This window comes from Anser brachyrhynchus (assembly GCF_964034855.1).
Source record: "Anser brachyrhynchus genome assembly, chromosome: 1".
Lineage (NCBI taxonomy): Eukaryota > Metazoa > Chordata > Aves > Anseriformes > Anatidae > Anser > Anser brachyrhynchus.
This window is the reverse complement of record NC_137694.1, coordinates 133,053,388-133,073,793: the sequence shown is the minus strand read 5'-3', so window position 1 is coordinate 133,073,793 and position 20,406 is coordinate 133,053,388. Positions and strand designations below refer to the sequence as shown.

Below are 20,406 nucleotides of genomic sequence, written 5' to 3'. Positions count from 1 at the left end.
AGTGACTTTGTATTTTGAATGTTTTCCTTCATTTGTGGTTTTTTTTTTTTCACTCAAGGAATTATGTAAAAATGTAGCCTGGGTGTCAATGGGCTGCTCTGAAGCGGGCTGTCAACATTGTACCTCTGAGAGGCTTGGTGTTTCCATTGGAGCTTGTTGGGAAATGGTAACTTGTTATGAAGGACTGAAATCGGGGATATTGTTTTTGTGCTGAAAAGAAGAATTGGAGATGGGACTTTTCCTCCTTGCTTGCTAGACCCTCTTCAAAAACCTGACCCATTTTAATTAAAAAGATTAGATGAAGGAGAATATGCAAGAACTGTTCCTTTCCAGGTAGTTTTTTGTGGGCTCAGATCTAGTTTAAAGTTTAGGTTGTTGATCACTTATCGCACTCTACAGTTACCTTAAAGGAGGCTGTAGCGAGGTGGGGGTTGGTCTCTTCTCCCACGTGCCTGGTGACAGGACGAGGGGGAATGGGCTAAAGTTGCGCCAGGGGAGGTTTAGGTTAGATATTAGGAAGAAATTCTTTACTGAAAGGGTTGTTAGGCTTTGGAATGGGCTGCCCAGGGAAGTGGTTGAGTCACCATCCCTGGAGGTCTTTAAAAGACGTTTAGATGTAGCCCTTAGTGATATGGTTTAGTGGAGGTCTTGTTAGTGTTAGGTCAGAGGTTGGACTAGGTGATCTTGGAGGTCTCTTCCAACCTAGATGATTCTGTGATCATCTTTATGCCAGAGTGAAGATATACATAGATACGGATATACACACCTACATAAATACATAAAGTCAGGTACTGATGAAATACCATGTGTTACAAGTATCGTCTGGGCAGACATGGTCTCTGTTGTACAAGATGGTGCCCCTCAGCTGTGCCCAGGACCATGAGGATTGGAACGGGCAAAGCCAACGGAGAGAATGGGAAATGTTAGAACTGAAGCCCAGATTAGAAAAAAGGCATTTTAGTCTGGTTACTGGCAAAGAAATTCTCATCTCTCTTTATAGCTGATCACAAGTTATTCTTACTTTTTTTGTGGGTTTAAAGTATCTTTTATGCTGCTTTACCAGTTGAATACTGCTTCAGTTTTGCTGGCTTCTGTTGCAGATGTAATAATCTCTTTCCAGTTAAAAAGGAGCCATGAACATTTGGACTGTTTATTCTGACAGGACAAAATGTGTTCACTGGTTTGTTTTCAGAGACCAAAGTACTAGGAGTTCTTCCTGTGGTGGAGGACATGACATTTTAAAGAAACGAGTAGAGGAGGTTCTGCACAAAGGCATCTGTTCTGGTTAATTCTGAGATATGCACATACTGCATGGATGTGGACATACATGCACACATTGCCATGTATATTTTTATTTTATTTTATTTTATTTTTTCAATCTCATGTTAAAACAGGTGTCTTTAAAGAGCATTGCTGTGTTTGAATGTGATAGGCTATATCATACATCAGGAGTTTTCTGGGACACAGAAGAAGGTATCTGCCATCTTGATTTTACTATTGCTGCAAGAAACATCATATAGTATCTATTTCTTTTAGTAATGGTTTTGATTAAATTTTCTGCTTTCACAATTGATACATGATTGTGTAACTTGGATGTACTGCTGAATTTCCAAGTAATATAAATTCTGAAATAATAGGATGCTCTCTCGTTGTACAGTCTTGTTGGCAGTTGTTTAGTCATTTTATCTTTTCTTTTAATTGCTGCATAGTAGTGACTTCATATGTGCCCAATGACTCTATCCTGGGCAAGCATCTCAATTTTGGTAGCTTCTGTAGAACGCACAGAAGAAAATGTGCTTAGTGAATTAAACAGTTATGGAGTGTGTTTGTGCTTAAGAGATCACTTTTAGACTGTTACTTAATGAAGCATGTGCCCTTAAAGTTACAAAAACAGGTAACCTATATGTATGTTATGACGCTTTAGTTAAAAACTGTGTGTGTTACAGTGAGGGTTTCCAACTTGTACTTACTAACAGTTTAATGTAAACAAAACTGATTATCCCTGCAACAGGTTTTAAAACCCAGTTTCAAAAAGTTATCTGCCCTCAATAAATCTGAAGCAGAAATGCTTACTGGTTACATAAGTGTTGTTATTTTTGTAGATTTACTAACCTTCCTTCAGGGACCTAAATAAAAAAAAAAAAGCCATGATTAAATAGTGCCTCTTTTCTCCTAATTCATTTTGTATTTCTGCATATCACCAAACTTTGTAATGGCTTTACTATCCTTGTGCTGAAAATACATCATTGTTGAACTGAATGGGGCTGCTAGCTGAGTCATAAGCCACCAAACAATAGTGTCATCTGTATTCCTAGCCCAAACTGTGCTGTTCCTTTCATGAGCACAATGCTAATGTTGTTGCTGAAAAATGAAGTGAAAGTGGCATAACACAACTTGTTTTCTTAAGTTATCTGTTGCAGCTTGCTTCAGGCAGGAACTTTCTTACACGCTTAACTTTTTTACCCATCCCAAGCAGTCTTCTTTCCCCCATTTCATTTCCTGCTATGTAGTCTTTAAAAGAATTGGAGCCTTATTTTATGAAAATGCTTACAAGGAGCTCAGGGTCACAATTTCAAATATATAGTTTTCTTACTGTCCATGTCCTTGTCTCATGTGCCAAAAATTGGAGAGCAACTTTTTGCTCAGGCAGATAACGATAGCACGAGGGGGAGTGGTTTTAAACTAAAAGAGGGTAGGTTTAGATTAGATACGAGAAAGAAATTCTTTACTCAGAGGGTGGCAAGGCCCTGGCACAGGTTGCCCAGAGAAGCTGTGGATGCCCCATCCCTGGAGGTGTTCAAGGCCAGGCTGGATGGGACTTTGGGCAACCTGGTCTAGTGGGAGGTGTCCCTGCCCATGACAGGGGGTTGGACGTAGATGGTCTTAAGGCCCCTTCCAACCCAAAACATTCTATGAAAATAGTTGCTCCACAGTTATTAAATATGATTATTTATTTATTTATTTAGCCAAATTGCTGAACTAAGTGGAAGACAGGGTGGGCAGGCTTTTTTGATTTGATTCTCTGTTGGTCCACTATTTTGTGCAATTTTATTTGGAAGCCAGTTTGCTGTTCGAACTGGAATATGTGGCTCCTACAAGCTGGCCTCGGTAGGGAAGATGGCAACCCTGCAGGAGAGACTCTGTCGCAACCAGTGCCGTGGCTGAGCTCCTCTAATGCTGATTGCTGCACGGGGCAGGGTTCTTTATTTCTGAGGTATGGGTAAGCTTGTTTATTCCATATGCTGCTTTTTGGAGAAAGCTGTAAAGCTGTGTACGAGTCTATAAAAGAGGTGCAAGGGTATAAGACCAGTATCTAGACAGCTAACTTCCTTCTATATTGCGTTCAAAATTCTGAGCCTGGCTCATGAATCACACACCTTCTGTGCCTGGTATTCTTTTCTACCGGGGGACAATGAGTTGCTCACATCAAATTTAATTTATTGATCCTCATTTTCCTTTTTAAAACAACAGCAGTCGCAGTGCATACCTTATGCTTTCTTGTTTTTTCTTCTTCAGTATTTAGATACAAAGCGTGTTGTTGTTTTTTTTAATAACGTTTTGAATAGGAAGCAAGTTTAGACAAACATTCCAAAAAAAGCTATTAGAAGGTGAATACTCGATGGGATATTGAACAGAGAAAACTGTAACCTGCAACTGTCAAATTAATTTCCATATGGAAGCAAGTATCCATCACAATTTTATTTTCAGCAGAAAAGCTCACTAAGGATATTAGGATATCTCTTCAGAACTTGAAGATATTCTTCTTTTTGAAGAATATCTTGCTATGTATTCTTTTTCAAGAATATCTTGCTATAAAAAATCAGGTTTCTTATTTTTATTGGAAATACTGTCATAAATATCAATGTTTCATAGTATATTTTTATATTTTATTTCTAGATAGGATATTTTTATGAACTATCTTTGTGATAGTCTTTTACAATGAATGAGACATCTATTGTTAGATATTAAAGGCTTGTTTTCGTAATTACATTTAGTGATTTGTTCTGCGTTAAAGACCATATCAAAAAGAGACCTCAAAAATTAGGTTCCTAAAAATATTATTTAAAAATAACTTCTTTGTTATATTTTCTGAGATCACAGGTATGCTAAGTAAAGAATGACTGGTGATTTGTCTCTGTGAAGGCTACATTAATACTGCAGGAGTTTTCAGAGCTTTTCTTTGTATTTTAGAAATGGTTTCAGAGCTGAGTTACCACTGAAGCAGAGACTATTTTACTTGTGCAGACTGAAGATGTGTGATCTTGCCATGATGGTATTTGATGTTCTGTAGTGAGGTGTATGTTGATACAAAGAAGCTAATGAAAAATTGCAAGCACTGCCTCACTTTTGCAGGAAATGGAGAATATCTTTTCTTGCTAAAATAACCGATGAAGAGATCGTTTTTGACTTACAAAAGAGTGTTTTGGATTTTTTGGCCATGATGGCAAACAATTTCCTTTAGTGACAGGGAGTTCCTTTAAACCAAATCAAAAATCAAAATGTAAGGTTTAACTTGTTATAATTGCAGTGCGCATTTTTGTGTGCTGGATAGCATATGAAGAAGGTGTCAATTGCTGTAGAATCTGTTCAGATAAATGGAGTGTGAATTTTATGTGATTACTGAATTAAACTCTCTTGATTTATTTATAATCACAATGTTCAATTAAGGATTTTTTTTTCCTTAACAATTAGCTACTTAACTGCATAAGAGTATCAGAATTTTTCTGAGGTGCACTGCTAAAGCTCCAAGAGTTTTAATGTAGGGCTTTTTTACAAACGCAAGCGTATCTTGGTTATGACTGGCAGTTTTCTGTGAGTATAGTTTATGAACCTTTCAAGGGATTTGAGCTGGAGGCTTCAAGTGACAAAGGTGTTTGTAGATGGATTGAGGTTCCAGATGGCCAGGGCACTGTGCTGGAGGGTAGGTCTTTTCCACCTGCCTGGTGTGGTCCTTCCTTACACCCTTTTTTCTCCACATTCTTTAATTTTTGCAGATATTAAATGTTTTTCTGGTGGGGAGGGTTTTCTGGCTTCTTGACTGTCACTCAGCCTTTTTCTTCATCTCCTGAATCATGGAGACAATCTCTGGAGACGCACTGTGTAGGCACTGTACCTTTGGAAGAGTACCTGGCTCATAGAAGTAAGGTATATGTTGCAAGATGTGTGCTCTACAAATAGAAGTGAAATTATCCTTGCATCCAGGGCATAATGAGTCTCAATAGAAGCAAGATGGAAACTACGGAGATGGTTAAGTAGGTTTAGTGATTCAGAAATTCTGCAAAGGTTTGGGGACGGGTGTCAAAGCAGGCACCAAGCTTTGTATGCAGTGAAGAGAAGGCGTTCTCACACGTGTAGATGACTTGTTCCTTCTGGCTGCTCTTGACCTTCCCTTTTCTCTCCATACAGGGATGGGATGAACGAAATCACCCAGAAAACTTTTGTTTAGACTGATGTGCCTACTGACTTCCTGCAGAACTCTCAGGGCCAAAGGAAATGAATTGCTAATGAAAATATGTTATGAAAATAGGTTCTAATATAATAGAACACTAATCCACAGTCCTTAATGATACAGAACTTAGTCTTATGTCACGTAATACCTGATAGAATAATTAAATACTTAAAAAAGCAATAACTTAGCTATATAATTAATTATAATAAAGTAAGGGGTACTGACAAGCAGGGTTTCTGGAGGACTGTTCTGTTCCATGTCCCTATCCAAAGGATGCTTAAGTATGTTGCCTAAATCATTATAAGGAAGATAACAAAATGAGAAATTACTGTGGAATGGAAAACAAAATAAGTGTCTTGAGATGATGGGGATACAAGCAGAGGTTCTTTAAGAGGAAATAATGAGCACTGCAAGTGCATGAGGGATTGGGAGTGAATTATGAAGTTGTGTAGGAGTCACCTAATGGAAGATTTTATTTATAAGCCTGAGAAATAAAGATTAGATTTTGTAAGTATTTCTGCTGAACTTTGCTTGATCTTTTACTTAAGGAAAAAACATTTGGAATCCACAATTTTGTAGGTTTTTACGTGAAATCTTTCATTGGATTTGGTAGCTATACTGATGGCTTCAGATTTGACATAGCTTTAGGACAAATGAGTGAAATAAGTCTACCTTAAGAAATAATGTCTGCCCTTGTCCTTCTATCACAAAATTATTGTACTTTTATCGCTTGATTTAGACTGACACGGACTATTCTGTTGAGAAAAGAAGATGAGATATACTAGAAAATAAAGCATTGATCCAATTGAACAGTTTATTCTCTATTTACTGTAGATATTTTTGTAAAATGAATTCCCTTAGTAGCCTACAGTTATGTTCCTGGAAGCTTCCCTGGTGGTTTTGCTCCTATATGAAGAAAACCATAGCCTTTTTTTTTTTTTTTTTGTAACTCATCTGAGCTACTGAAAGCATGGCAAAAAGTATGTGTGTTATAATTTTGTTCAACCTTGTATGTAATAGAGTTCAGTTAGACCCTGTCTTTGCATCTCAGGTCAGTTGAGGATTATAGTGACTATATAGCTGATGAGCATTATGACTGGTATATTAATCAGCGATTTAATGCTATTTTTTCTGTCTGAACTTTCCTATAATGTAGAAGTGGTATCTTCTAGTAGTTTCTGTGGAAGTTTCAACCTGTGAGGATATTGTCAAAATGCTGGGGAGGAATATTACCACTCCCCCTTGCCCCATGTGTGCTGTGTGAGGGGAGCGTGGAAGGTGTCCTGGATGAACTGTGCTGGGTTAGACCTCGTTTATTTTTGGCATGTTCTGCATCCATGATCTTCATGACCATTTTGAGGTAATATTAACGTATGGAATCAGTCATGAAAATTAGTCTTAGGGTTGTGATGATGTGTGTCCTCACATTGCTCCAGTGTGCGCTGTCTTGAATTCAATACTGCGTGAGCAGAGAGTTACAGCTTCCCTTTCTGTAGTTGCTTTAATAATGCTGACTTCTTGTATTACTGAACTAAACAGAAGAATAGCTTTTTCTGTGTTTGGCTCAGTCCAGCTGTGCGGCTGCTTCCTTGTTCTGTGTTGGGAATTCCTGGGCTGGGAATCTCGGCTGGACGAGGGGGAAGAGTTAGCAGAGAGCTGTTCGTCTCCGCAAACCAGGCTGCAGCCCGGCGTGGTGCCCATGTGCACAATTCCTGCTGACATTAATGGGCATTATGAGCGTAAAGTGAGGCCAGCATACAGTGATTACACATGAAGAGCCAAATTATTATTGTTAATGATGATGTGTATAGGTTTCAGCGAAGGCTGAATTGCTTCTAATGGTTTTTGTTTCCAATTCCTTTGTTCAACATGAGGTACTTCTGGCTCCTGAGTTGTTTTAAATAGGATTGCCTTCTTCTGCTGCCTGTGAAGCATTATTCCTGTTTTTTTCTCTGTTGATTTATGCATGTTTCTCTCTGTTGATATTTTTTTTTCTTCAGCAATCAATCATCATATTTTCATATGTATAACTGGTGCCATATATAACCTATGTAAACTGTGAAGGAACAAATTGAGGGAGAAGTTGGCAACTAATGATGGATCTGAGATTTTAGAGGAAGAAGGGAAGAGGAGGAAGAGTTTAAGTAAACTCACCGTTGTATTACTGGGGCACGTGTGGAACTGGCAGCGGTACTGACTTGTGGGGCAGGCTTGCAGGGGTGTTTCGCTGGGGGAGAGTTTGGGTCTATTTATCTAAAGCTTGCAGGTTCTATACAGAAGAGAGAATTGAGAAAATATGTGTTTGTGTGAATAGTGAATGTTAAAAGCAACCAGTCAGTAGGTGTGAGGGAGGAGAGGGGGCTGCCTCTGGGAGCAGCAGTTCTGGGCTCTGCCTCAGGTAGCGATGTCCTGGCTGGCACACGTGCCTGTGCTGGGCTCACTAGATGCAACAAAGGAAAATCTCTTGGGAGCGGTGAGACCTGCTGTCTGCCAGTTCTGTTATATTGGCTTTTGGCATAGTTTCACCATGCTTATGATGTGGTTTAGATGTACCCTGCACATAATGAGAGAAATGGCCAAGCTCTTTCTCCTCTTCCTCCTCCTCCTTCCTAGCTCTTGGCTGTGTTTGTGTGGACCAGATTGGTGACTGAGAAGAAAGCTAGCCCATCTGCTGCCATCCCTGGCCTCCTCTCCCGTGCCCCGTGTTGCCCCACTCATTTATGGCATGGCTGCATGACTGCTAATTGGCCAGCTGGTTTGTCCATTTTGGTGGCTTTCGAACCTAGATAAAACTAAACACGTAAGTCTACACTGCTGGGTCTGAGTTCACTGCAGGAAGGATGTGCAGTAATTGGAAGGGATTTCAGACTGGGAGTAGAAGTTGCCTGGATAATAGCCTGATACCAAAAATACTTGTGAAAGGATCTCAGATTGGGAGTAGAAGTTGCCTGGCTAATGGCTTGATACCAAAAATACTTGTGAAGTGGATATAGTCATCATTGCCCCTCTATGCCTAGGAAAGCTCTTCAGCACACTTAGGAAAATGGTTCACATGTCTGATTCATTGATGGGTAACTTATTTATGCGCTTTCTACCTGCTTCTCTTTGTCATTTTCTGTATTAGGCAATCCACCCTTAGATACTGTCTGTGATTCTTCCCGTCCTCCTGTCTAATGATACTAATGCTGAAACGACATGACAGGTGATGTTTGGATGTCGTCTTGCTCATGGCAAAGGAAGGAGGGTGAGCAGCCAAGCTTAAAATACCTGCCATTTAAAAAATAAAAAATAAAAAGGAATGTTTCCTCTGGAGACAAAAAGTTAGCTGTTATGTTTTAAAAAAATTAAATTAAAAAAAAAAGTTCACTTGCTGGTGAAAGTCAAATCAAATAAATAAATAAATAAATTTGGTTTTGGTCAGTCTTCCCCCTGAAAAGAGACCTGATATGCCAATTGCCATGAAAATGAAATGCCATTCATGAATCTCAATGGTGTATATTGTTCAGCTTGCTAAATGGAGTTTTCAAAGAAGAAGATAATCAGTTTACCACAAGAAAAAAAAAAAAAAGAATAAAAGAAATTAGTAGTATGCCCCTAGGAGTCTTCATAGAGGCTACACTTCCTCTTTTTCCAAGTAAGAGAAATAGGAGCTAGGCATTTTGAACAGAAGTGGCATTTTAAAATATTGTTGCTATTTGTTCATTTAGGTTCAGTGTATGTCTCCCAATGAAACAAGAGAGAAGCCTTGTTGTAAATTAAACTGAAAGCTTAATCTCAAGATCAGACATGTCAGTAAAACCAGAGGAATTTACTCCCCAGACCTTTCAGAGCAACTCCATTAAGTTCATTTTCTTTCTTTCCACTCCTTCCAAGTGCTTCACTTAGAAATTAAGTGAGGCTTAACTCAGATAACTGTATGGTTTTGTGAAGTCATCCTTAGTTTATCTAACATGGACAATACTTACCAAAAGATTTTTATTACAGCTCTAATAAATAATTTCAAGCTATGTTTTTGTTTTCTTTACTGTCTCAAGACTGGGGAGTTTTCAGAGGCCTCCAGGCAATTGATTAATTTGCCTAATGCACACTATGTTATTGAAAAAATTATCTCTGTGAAAGAAGGTACAGATTGCAGGCTAGGAATAGCTGGCATAGCAGTTGTTTTGTGCTATTATTTTATTCTGGTGACCACCAGCTTTCTCAGAACATGTAATACAGCTGTTTTTAGTGGGGCATTAGTTTCTCTGCCTTTGGTACAGATTTTCTTAATTTAGTTGAAATAGAAGAAGAGAAATGTGGTATTATGTTTATTTGTTCTTTCAGTTATTTGTTGTTGCTGAAAGATGCATTGCTTGCATGCAGAACCTAAAGTCTTCTTTCAGACCATGACACAATAAAACCAAGGTAAACTTACATAAAGGCTAAAGTTTTAGGCTTCTGTATGTGTTGGAAGGCTGGGATTCCCAAAGATTCCTGGGAAAACAACAGTGATGTGCTGAAATCTTAGCAAAATCTTATTCAAGTCAGTACTAGTCTGATGATGCTAGGGACTCCTCCTTACCTCAGTGTACCTCCCTTGATTATTCTTGCAAAATGGGGCAGCACCGATTTTATCACAGGAGGTTTACTGGAGGACTTCTATTCAGGAAAGAGGCAGTGTGTTTTAGCTTTGACTGCAAGTAACAAGGAGGGAGTGATGAAGAAAACCCTTAACCATCCAAACCATGTTGCTGTAGGCAGTAATAAACTTGCTGTGTTGGAGTTTTGTTGGAACTCCCTGAGGAGGGAAGAGTATTGTGAACTGCCCCAGTTCGGGCAGGAAAGTGTTGAAACTGCACAGTTCGAGGAAAAGGGTTGAGATATGGTCCATGGGACAGAGCAACATTAATAAGGCAGGAAGAGAGAGGTGTGAAACAGTGGAAGGAAGTATGTTGTGTTAGGAGCTCCTCTGGGGTAAGGAGAGAAGCATGTACCTGTAAGGAGGTTGCATGTACCTGTTCATGATGCTTGGATTTTACCCATGTATTTTAAAGATTTCTTTCCCACAGAGAGTTGGATTCACTTTCAAAATGCTAAGTAACTTTAAAAACAAGCCACTTTTCTTCCCCCTCGCCCCCCTTTCTGAAAAGTACTTTGCAACTCCGAGTTCCTTCTTAGGTACGCAGCCGACAGAATATGAATCCTGAACCTTTACGTCTTCGGTGCATACCGTTTGCAGCATGAGGATAGATGTACTTCTGATCATCTTGGGAAAACAGATGCTGGAAATAAGCTTGATATATTGTTTCTTTATATGAAAACCATTTGGTAGGCAGTGGCACAATAGCAGAGACCAGGAGCTGAGTTCTAGTTTTAAAACTGGGAGGGGAGTGCTGTCTGTAGGTTAGAGATAAAAGAGCCAAAAAAGAATTACCTTGCATGATCAGTCTGGGAGTCTGTTAATTTATTGATTTGGCAGCAGTTGCATAGGCCTGCTACATGGGTGGGATAAAATTGCTTTATTTTATGGGGAAGGATAAGAAATTTTTGTTGTAAATAACAGGCAAATGTGAACCTAGAAACACAGTTAAAGCTCTGTTAAAAAGAGGAGCATAGATTTTCTGCCTTACTTCTGAAAGGAAGATGAACTGTGATCTAGTTGGAGTTATGACATTTAATTAAAATTGAGCATTCATGAGAAACAGATGTATGATTTCTTCTTCCCCAGTAGATTTTCATGTAGGAGCATACATGTAGAATATGGTCATTGAAGCCTTCTTGCAAAACTTTCCAATATTTGGATTCAAATTAGTGCTGGTTTCAGTTCTCATAATTTTCCAAGTCAGAAGTTGCAATAATGATGCTCCTAATAAATAGGAAGAGGAACATATATATATAGTATTATCATGCAGTTACTCAGAAAAGATTATCTGCTTTTTTTTTTTTCTTTCCCGAATTTAATTATTTATTCAGTGAATGTTGCAAACCCAAGATTGATGAACAAAATACTGGCAACTACAAAGCCCCAACCCTCTTCTGAATCACCCTATTTCAGGAAGGAGTATTTGTTTTGTTCTCAAGTAACCATTTGGTGTACCAAGTTAACATCCCTTCTCTGTATAATTGCAAGAATGCCCTAAGGAAATGGTACTATACCTTTCCTAAACATCAGCAGAGCTTGCATGCTATACTTTGAATTAGACAGGCTTAAGTCCATACATGCTAACATTATTAAAATGCCAAGCCTTTTTTGACTTAAAAAACAAGAGCAAGTATTTATTTCTGTTGTGTACTATGGCCTTAGAGAGGTAGTAGAGTTAGTTATGAACATTTTGTGAAGAAAAAAAAAGCAATACTGTATTTCAAAAATTATGCTTGAATAATCTAAATCCAGTGTTACTAAGCAAGCAGCAGTCAAATTCTGGTTCATCAATCTCTCATCCCTGAAGACAGTAGCTAGTTAAAGGATTAAAGGATGCTTCCTCCATGTACCACCCCAAGTCTTGCTGCCCCAAATCTCCTCGCTGTGGTTGATCTGGAAGATCATATTATTTCATTACCTTTTTATTGGCAAAGGTTAGTTTGAAAAGCCACAAGAAGAAGCTGCCTTCTTGAGCAAGCAGAGTTTGGTATTTCATGAAACTGGCTTCAGAGAGGGTCTTCCAGATGAGAGCAGATGGGTCCTTGTTTCTGTGCCTTGGCCACAAGGGACACTTACCTCTTCCATTAATGTAGTTTTGGGATAGCTCTGGAAATCAGGCTAGAAAAGGTTTCGCACCACTGTTGCACATGCCTGCCAGTGATAGGGAGTTTGCTTTTGCTTGTGTGGACTCCAGACACTGACAGCTGTAGTTTGTGTACTTTTTCCGAAAGGATAACATCCAGAATAAAACTTTCTGTTCTTACTAAATAATAATATGATGAATATATGCCCGATGTTTTTGACAGGAAAAAAATCCACACACCAGATGCTGGTGTTAATTGGACACTGAGTTGCCTGAAATCATTCCTTAGATTGTAGGTACACTGTTCCCAATTACCCACAGATTCATTTCAGTCAGAAAATAAGATAATCTTTTAAAATATTTTTTAATTAAGGCAACATTATAAATTAACCTGTCAATAAATGACATTAACTTTTTCAGCAGTGCAGTAACAAGTAGATGGATTTGTAGCGCTGTTCTTTAGCCAAAAGAGAAATATTGGATCCAGTGCTGAGCTGTTAAATACTAATGAATAATTGATTTAATGAATTTTGTCTCCCTGGGTTCGCTGTGTGACTGGCAGCATACCAGTCTTCTCCAAATGTTCCGTTGTTCAGAATTACCGAGGTTTTGGGGAGGGTTTACAGCTTTGATTTGCTACTCCTAACACCTTTGCCATGTCGTGTAGACACATACACTATCTGTTGTTCAGCTTCCCTGGTCTGTCTGAGAGTCATTTTTGTATGATAGGTTTTGGTGGGAATGCATATTAGTAATTAGTCTTTAAATTAAGTTTCCGTGGAAGCTTTGCATGTGTGTTCTGTGGTAAACCTAATTGTATAAATGATCGTGAAATGAATGCGCAGTGGCTCAGACATCAAAGTGAATTAAAAATATATCGAACTGCAGAAATATTTAATACTATATCTGGTCTGATTCAGGTTATTATTCTCTTTTACAAGATTAATAGTGCCTTTGGAAGAAACGTGAACAGTCTCCAAAAGCATTACTGGAAGTAAATTGGCTTGCAATGCACATTTAGTATAAAAAATACCTAATAAAATAATTCATAAACAGTTGTACTAAAGGACTCAAAGCTGTAGGTCCAACTGTTTATTACTGAACCATTGACTGCTGAAACAGCTGAAGCAGCGGCTTTCTTTAGAAGATGCTCTGCATGTATAATAACTTTTGTCTAGATCAAAAAAATGAAACAAACACAATGAATTATTTCAGTGTACTGAGCTGTGACAAAAATGGAATTCGGAGTCTGTGGATGGGGTTATACTGAGGTGGGGCTTTTGCTGGAAGTGCTGCTGAGATCTGAAAAGGGATTCTTGAGGCATATATGGAATTTGTGAGCGTCATCGCTCTTGTTCATTGGCTGCTGTTGCTGCATTTTAAGCTTGTGTGCTTCTAATGCTGGCTCGCTCCCTGCCCTGTGGTAATCTGGTTTCCAGGAAGACACTTGACATTTTAAGAATTTGTTTTGTGCTTATTTTTCTCTTTGTCTGTCATCTTCTGACATTTGCACTTGATTTAAAATTGTCATAGCTTTGTCCTTACATCTTACTACATCATCTGTTTCTTGAAGGCTACCAAACATGCTTCTGGTGGAAGAGATTTTATTGTTCTTCTTTTTTTTCTCTCACCCTCTATCAAAGAATAGAGTTTGAAGTTTGTTACTGTGGCCCAAAGAGATGTTTTGCCTTTCTAAGTGTAAAAGAAAGCAAAGCATGTGCAGAAACTCATGGATAGACTTAGAGGCAGAAGAAAAGGTATTTAGGTATTCATTGCTGGGCGCCTGATGGGAGCAGTTGTGGGTCTGAGGTCAAAATATTTCAAGTATAAATGTAGTTTGCTTAGTCCCTGAACGTTCAGGGACTTGACGCAGTCAAGCCAACTCAGGTTGTTTGGCTTACCTGGTCTGTCACAGATGATAGCTTTTAACTGCTCTTTCAAATCAGACGGTGTGATAATGTTTATGGAACAGTGGCTTTTACTGAAAATGCCTGTCCCGTAGGAAACTGGGACCTAGGTCCTGAATGTACAAATGCACATGCTTTGAGCAGCAGTCAATTATTTGATGGCTGGATTTTTTCCTGCTATTTCCATGACGTTGTATGTGTTGTTGCCCCGGGTGTATTGGGATGTTGAAGTGGATTATTTTTTTTTTTAATTACCATGTTTGATTGATTTGAGAGGGCATGGAGGGCATGAGGATCTACTAGTGAGGATTAAAAGCGAAAAGCAGGAGCTACTGAACAGAGTGGTTCTGTTACATTTATTCTCCCTTTGCAAAATATAATAATTACTTTTTAATTCTTATTTCCTGTCTGAATAATTGCATTTAATACTCAGTTGTGTGTACTTTTGAATTATTCTCTTGTTAATGAACTTCCTGCTTAACTACATTTCTTCTTCTGGGCCCTTCATAGTAACATAAATGTTTGTATTTATTTCCCCTTCCCCATTTAACTGGTTGCATATTCCCACCGCAGTTCATACATTTCAGCAGCAGTTTGAGCTCCCTTTGTTTTGCCTAAGTTCACTGTATGCATCAAAGGCTGTTGATTTTCTGTCAGGTGGCAGATTCACCTGTTTCGAAGAAGACTCAGTGAATTCCAAATTATTGTATAATACTGTTGCAGTACATAATACTGTAGCAGTGAGGGCAGGAGGAGAAGGAATATTGCTGTGGGACTTCCAAAGAATCTGCAGCCTAGAGGAAAACGTAGATATTCAAGCCAGAAAACATTTTCTGCTGCCCGAACAGCCAAACGACTCGAACATGTTCTGCCATGCCTTCCCTCAGGAGGCTCCAGTGGTTTGCAGGTTTCCAAGGTTCAGGTTAGCACCGCAGAGCCCCCGCTGCCTTCCTCCCCACCGTGCCCAGTGGGGCACCACCAGTAAGTGCCTGGTGGCGGCAGCTGCAGCGGCTGGGCCTGGGCCACTCCGGAGCAGGCCGCAGCTGCGCTCGGTTTTATCTGCTGGGCTTTGCCCCCTGCTTTTCTTCCTCCTTTCTTGTTCTGGGAACTCCGTCCTGGTAAGGAAGAAAGGGGGGAGAAGGGGAATAAACGCGTGTGGATGCAATTTATGCCTCACCTCAGCGCTCCTGGCCTTCTGTAAGAAAACCACCCTGTGGAAAATAAAGGAAAGATGCAAGCAAAGTCATTGTGTTTAAATCTATTTATTTCATTACACCTCTAGCGGTGCTGTGACTCACCAGGCGGCAAGAAAAGAAGTTAGTTTTCCATCAGCCTTTTGCAGGGGCTGTGTGCACATGTTGGTTAGGTAGCTGAATACTAAGGTGAACATTAAAGGTTGGCCCATGTTGGGTTTCATCCTAAGTGGAGTAGCTGCTTTCAGATTAAAAATAAACAAAAACAGAGAAAAGGCTATCTTTTTAGGGAGGTACAGGCAAAATACTTCACCAGATTTTGTTCTCACAAGGGAGCAAACCTTATTGTCCAGTGCTGGGACAGACTGAACATCAGAAAACGCTTCACTGGAAAGGGAGGTGTTGTCTCTCCCTTTGGCCAGCAGACATTCTTATCAATTAAAATTAACACTGTTTTAGCACTCAAAAAATGAGGGAGTTCACACATAGAAATGGCACTTGCAATAGGAGTACAAAACTTTTCTTAGCAGCAGGCACGTTATTGCATGCTGTCTGGAGAGGTAGATGGTCTGCTATCAGCTCCTCTCACCCGTTTTTTGCCATTGAGAGGGCAATTGTAGGAGTCTCCACTTCAGATTTAATTTTTCAAGTGTTTAGCTTGACTGGCTTACCTCTTAGAATTTTCAGTCTTGAAAACCAAAATCTTTTCAGCAGAAGAGCTGGGTGTATTTTGAAACTGCATATGCTTAAAAGAGGGTCTGTGGCTTTGGAGATGGATGTGTTCTGGCCGTTTGCAATCCATTTAGGTGCCAGTCTGGAGCTACTCAGTGGAATGGAAGTCGTCAGGAAGAGATGGCGCCAACAGCCAAGCACCTCTTCTGAGCTTGCTCATTATGCCAAACAACAAAAATGTTGTGAAGCTGCATAACACTTGCGTTGTGATTAGTTGCATCACTTATTCATGTTCTGCAAAATAAACACATTTAGATGGCTGACCATGACAAGCATTTCAAGAAGTAATGGTCTTTAAGTGTCAGTGAAGACATAATTAAGCTGAATATTGAAAAAGGGCTTCACAGCTTTTTTCTGTTCATTAATCAGTGAAATGGACTTTCAGAAAAGCCAGGGATATTCCACATCAGCTTTCAGTCCTGCATTTTTGAGTCCAAGAATACTGTAATTAATCCCTTACTGGTTTGGTGGTGAAGACCAAACATCCAAGCCTTGATTCGAACAATTCTGTAACCCACTGCCTCGCAAGTGTTTTGGAGAGCTGCCTGGCTGTAATCCTGCTGGAGATGGGGACAGGATTTTAGGACAGGATTTTAACTCACAAGGTTTTTATGTAACATATGATAAAGATTGCTGATCTGAAGCTATAATGAATGGCTGCTGATAGCCTGTTCAGCAGTGCCATAGTGCACAGTGATATGACAGTCACAATACAAATTTGTGGTTTCTTCCCTGACAAGAGGAAACGTAATTTGCTATGAAAGGAGGTTTTATGCTACTGTATTTCAGCTATGAATGCCTTGGTCCTCAGTGCATTCACCATGAGCCTGTGGTGTTTTACCAACAGTTACATGCGTTACTTGCTTGGTCTCCTGGTTTTGTAAAGGTTGGTCTTGTGGCAGCAAATTGTTCAAACTCTGAGGTTTCAGTTTGTGCATGTGGTCAAGGTGAGCCAGCCACGGGCAGACTGCTAGAGTGTATGTCTGCTAATTCGGAGGTGTTGGAAGGGGACAGGAGACATACAATAGGGAAGGAAAGAAAGAGAAAAAAGTCAAATTGTGAAATAGAAGGAAACCACAAAGTAAAACGGAGAAGAAGAAATCATACAGTGAAAGGAGAGATTGGAAAGACTAGCAGAGCTGGTGGAAAAAGATATTAAATAAAGAAGAAACTTAAAAGCAAGGATGAATGCAGAAAAATGAAAATGTGAGAACCAAACTGGGCGAGAAAGAAGGGAACGAAGTAGTGATTAAATAGTAGTATGCTTTATTAAAAAACATAAACAAAATGAAACAAAACTGCAGTGATGAAGAGCATACATTTGTAAAAGCTGTGCAAACATGTAAAACCCAGAAAAATTCTAACATGCAGATTAAGAGATGCTTCACTTGGAATGCTTTATGTAAGCCACAGACTTACCGTGTCATATCTCCCCTTGCTTTTTAAAAGTAGTTGGTAAGACTGATCTTGCAAGGTGAGAAGGGTGATGGATGTAGAAATTCTCTCTCCTGCTCGACATTATTACAGATCTACAGATAAGCTGAGATCATCTAGGATGATATTGAACCTTCAAGATGGATGCTAGATAAATCTCCATGCTTAAATCCCTTTGAACGGCTTCATCACCTCCCCATCCCCCAAGTGGGACATTATAACCACTTTTGTTCTGGTAGAAATTTTGGCTCTAGTTTGTTTGTTTTTTCCATACTCCAAAGCCTGGTATTGTTGAGCTTCTCTTCAGAAAGGTAGAGGCCAGAAAAATTTGCAGTAGAAAAATGCATTCTTTATTTTTTATGTAATCTATGTATGCAATTAAAACAACAAACAGGCAAACAACAACAACAAAACACAAAAAAAAAGTGGACAGAATTTTGATGGAGGTGAGGAGGGAGAGTCATGTTTCTGGGTACTCATGGTAAAGTTGAAAAGTCTGGATTTGTGTAGGCTCCATAGCTTCACTGCTGGAATCTTTATGTGTTAGGAGCACTGGAAACAAGTCTGTCATATCTATTGCTTTTCAGTTGTTTTCTATTTACACCCGACTTCTCTATTGTACTCTTACCTTTCATAAAGCAAGGGAATAATATAAATTTGTTATTGTTTTGAGGTATTACAGTGTTTCCGAAGAAGTGTGTGATTTGGATAAGTGTATGGTAGTAGAGTTTAACTTTCTCTCTGACCTGTCCCCTTTATTGCTAGGAAAAAGTATTTTAAAGTTAAAATGTGTGTTGTTTCAAAGAGTGAGATGTCTAAGTGCTGCTGAAATTCAGTGGGATTTTAGTTTTTGAAATTTCTGTTCCTCAGCCTCACAAACGGAGCTGTAACTGTTCTGTTTGTTTTGTGCTGTCACCCGTTCCCTCTTTTTCATGTTTTTGACTAATCACCTTGTACTAAATCAGCCCTAAATAGAAACATACCCTAGACAGAGAACATCTATCAGATGTATGAGAATAAATGTAGATTGCTATAGATTAACACAATGATATGCATAGTTTTCTCTGCTGTTTTAGGTTATACTTCTTACTGCCATTTGAAGAAATGTTTTCCAATAATCTCTCTTTGGGTTAGTTTTCCTTTGTGCCATTCCTTTCTGCTTACATTTGACAGAGGAGCGACTTAGTTAAGAGCTGATTTGATGATCTTCTAGGAACAAATTTCTGTACGTATAATTGATATTTTGGGAGCATTCCTCACATCATTCCTGTGCAGCATAAGAATTATGTTTTTGTTGTTGGTTTTGCGCTTTTTTTTTTCCCCTCAGCTTTATATTTTGTCTAGGTTTTCTATGAACCATCAATGCAGTTATTCTGGAACTTGTATTTGTTTTCTTGTTAACAGGGTGGTGACTATAGCCAGCCAAATTTATTCTTAGACTTTCTGCAGATATATTGCAGCTACTGCTATATTGGGTAGAATCCTTGATTTGTACTAATAGGAAAGTTAATTTTGTTCATCCATTTGCTGTTACTCAGGATGATGTAACTGGGATGCTACCCAGAATGGGACTGGAGCTATGTTAGGATGTTCTATATAGAATGAGCACAACTGTGTAACAGAGCGATGGAAATTCTTGAAGTGGTTTAGTCCCTGTTTTACTTCCATTTGAATAGCCATAGCAGAAAAGAAGACTTGCTTAGAGGTTTTAACTCTGTTGTTTCAAGCAGGATAAACAAAGCTTGGTACGGTAGAACGATTGCTGTGTTTTGCATGAGTGGTGGTTCCAGTTTTAGGTATCTGAATACTGTCTCTTTATTGCACCTTCCTACTCATTCTGATGAAAGGCAAAGTAGTTGAAAAGATTAGTTTCCTCAGTAGGTAAAATAGAAATGTCTTGAACCAGGTACAGAACACCTAGTACTTTCCCTGGAATTACTCAGTGAAGGACATACTTGAAAGAGGATGACTTTTTACCTCTGAATAAAAATGAACAAATGAAATACTGAACTACCAGATAATTGACGTTTTTTCAGCTCTTTCAGCTTTTCGATTGTTACAGCTCTTAGATATATACATATCCTATATCTATGGTTTTAATTAAGTTATATTGCAGTCAGTAGTCTTCAGCAGATCTTACTTCCACGAGATAGAACATAGGTACTTCAGTCTATATGTCTTCTACTTGAGATGGGGATTTTTTGCTTTTCATTGTTATTTTTATTTTATCGACGTGTTTGTGTTTTTTTTTTCTCCTGCTGTTCTTTTTTTGGGGAAGCAAATACTACAGCAAGTACAACATAACTCATGATGAAGCCAGAAGGTAGAATTAAATCTTAGTTCATGCAAGAATAGTTGATAATTTATTATTGTGACCTTCATTTTGAAAATATTTATGTTCAAAATTTACAGTTAGTATAATTCTCCAAAAAGCATTATTTTGTCATAGCTCAGGTTTCAGAAACGATGTCCTTAAATTTACAAATTTTCCGTAATATCATCACCATGTCTTTGCTTTCCTCTGGAGGTGCTCTTATTGTAGATTCCAGTGAGGATTAAACAGATAAAAATGAGGTTCTTTGCCTTTGTTTGCAAAAGCATGGATTACCATCTTTATGTGATGCTACATTCTTTTCTGCTCTGAAAATAAGTGGGTAATGGAACAACATTGGGGTACTACTAGTAGTAGGATATATCTTTCTGTGTTCCACGTGGCTGTGGCAGAGGGGATCCCTTTTCTGGGGCGCTCCGTTGTCTCGGGGACGGATCCAGGACAGTTGGTGCGGATGGGTGGCATATGTGCACCCTCCCACCTGCATCCCCTCCCCAAAATTCCTGAACCATGCAGTGTAAGTGGTGATAAAGAGACGGTCTTTCGCTAAAGAGCGGTTGAATGAGAAAGGTGGTTTAAGAGGATTGAATGTTAGGTATATAGTGAAAATAATAAGCAGAAACAAATGGAAAAAGCAAGGAAGACACAGAAGCCA

The 20,406-nt window shown here is 39.0% G+C and overlaps 1 protein-coding gene and 1 long non-coding RNA gene across 3 annotated transcripts in view; one reads left to right on the top strand and one right to left on the bottom strand.

The window, feature by feature from the left end:
- Nucleotides 1-20,406, top strand: part of FRMPD4 (FERM and PDZ domain containing 4) — a 314,212-nt gene that overhangs the window by 90,399 nt on the left and 203,407 nt on the right. The window lies entirely within an intron of this gene.
- Nucleotides 32-14,002, bottom strand: LOC308177493. The gene is made up of 2 exons (XR_013939170.1): nt 8,398-14,002; nt 32-8,334 (listed from the first exon to the last, which is right to left on the bottom strand). It is a non-coding gene; the product is annotated as an uncharacterized lncRNA (long non-coding RNA).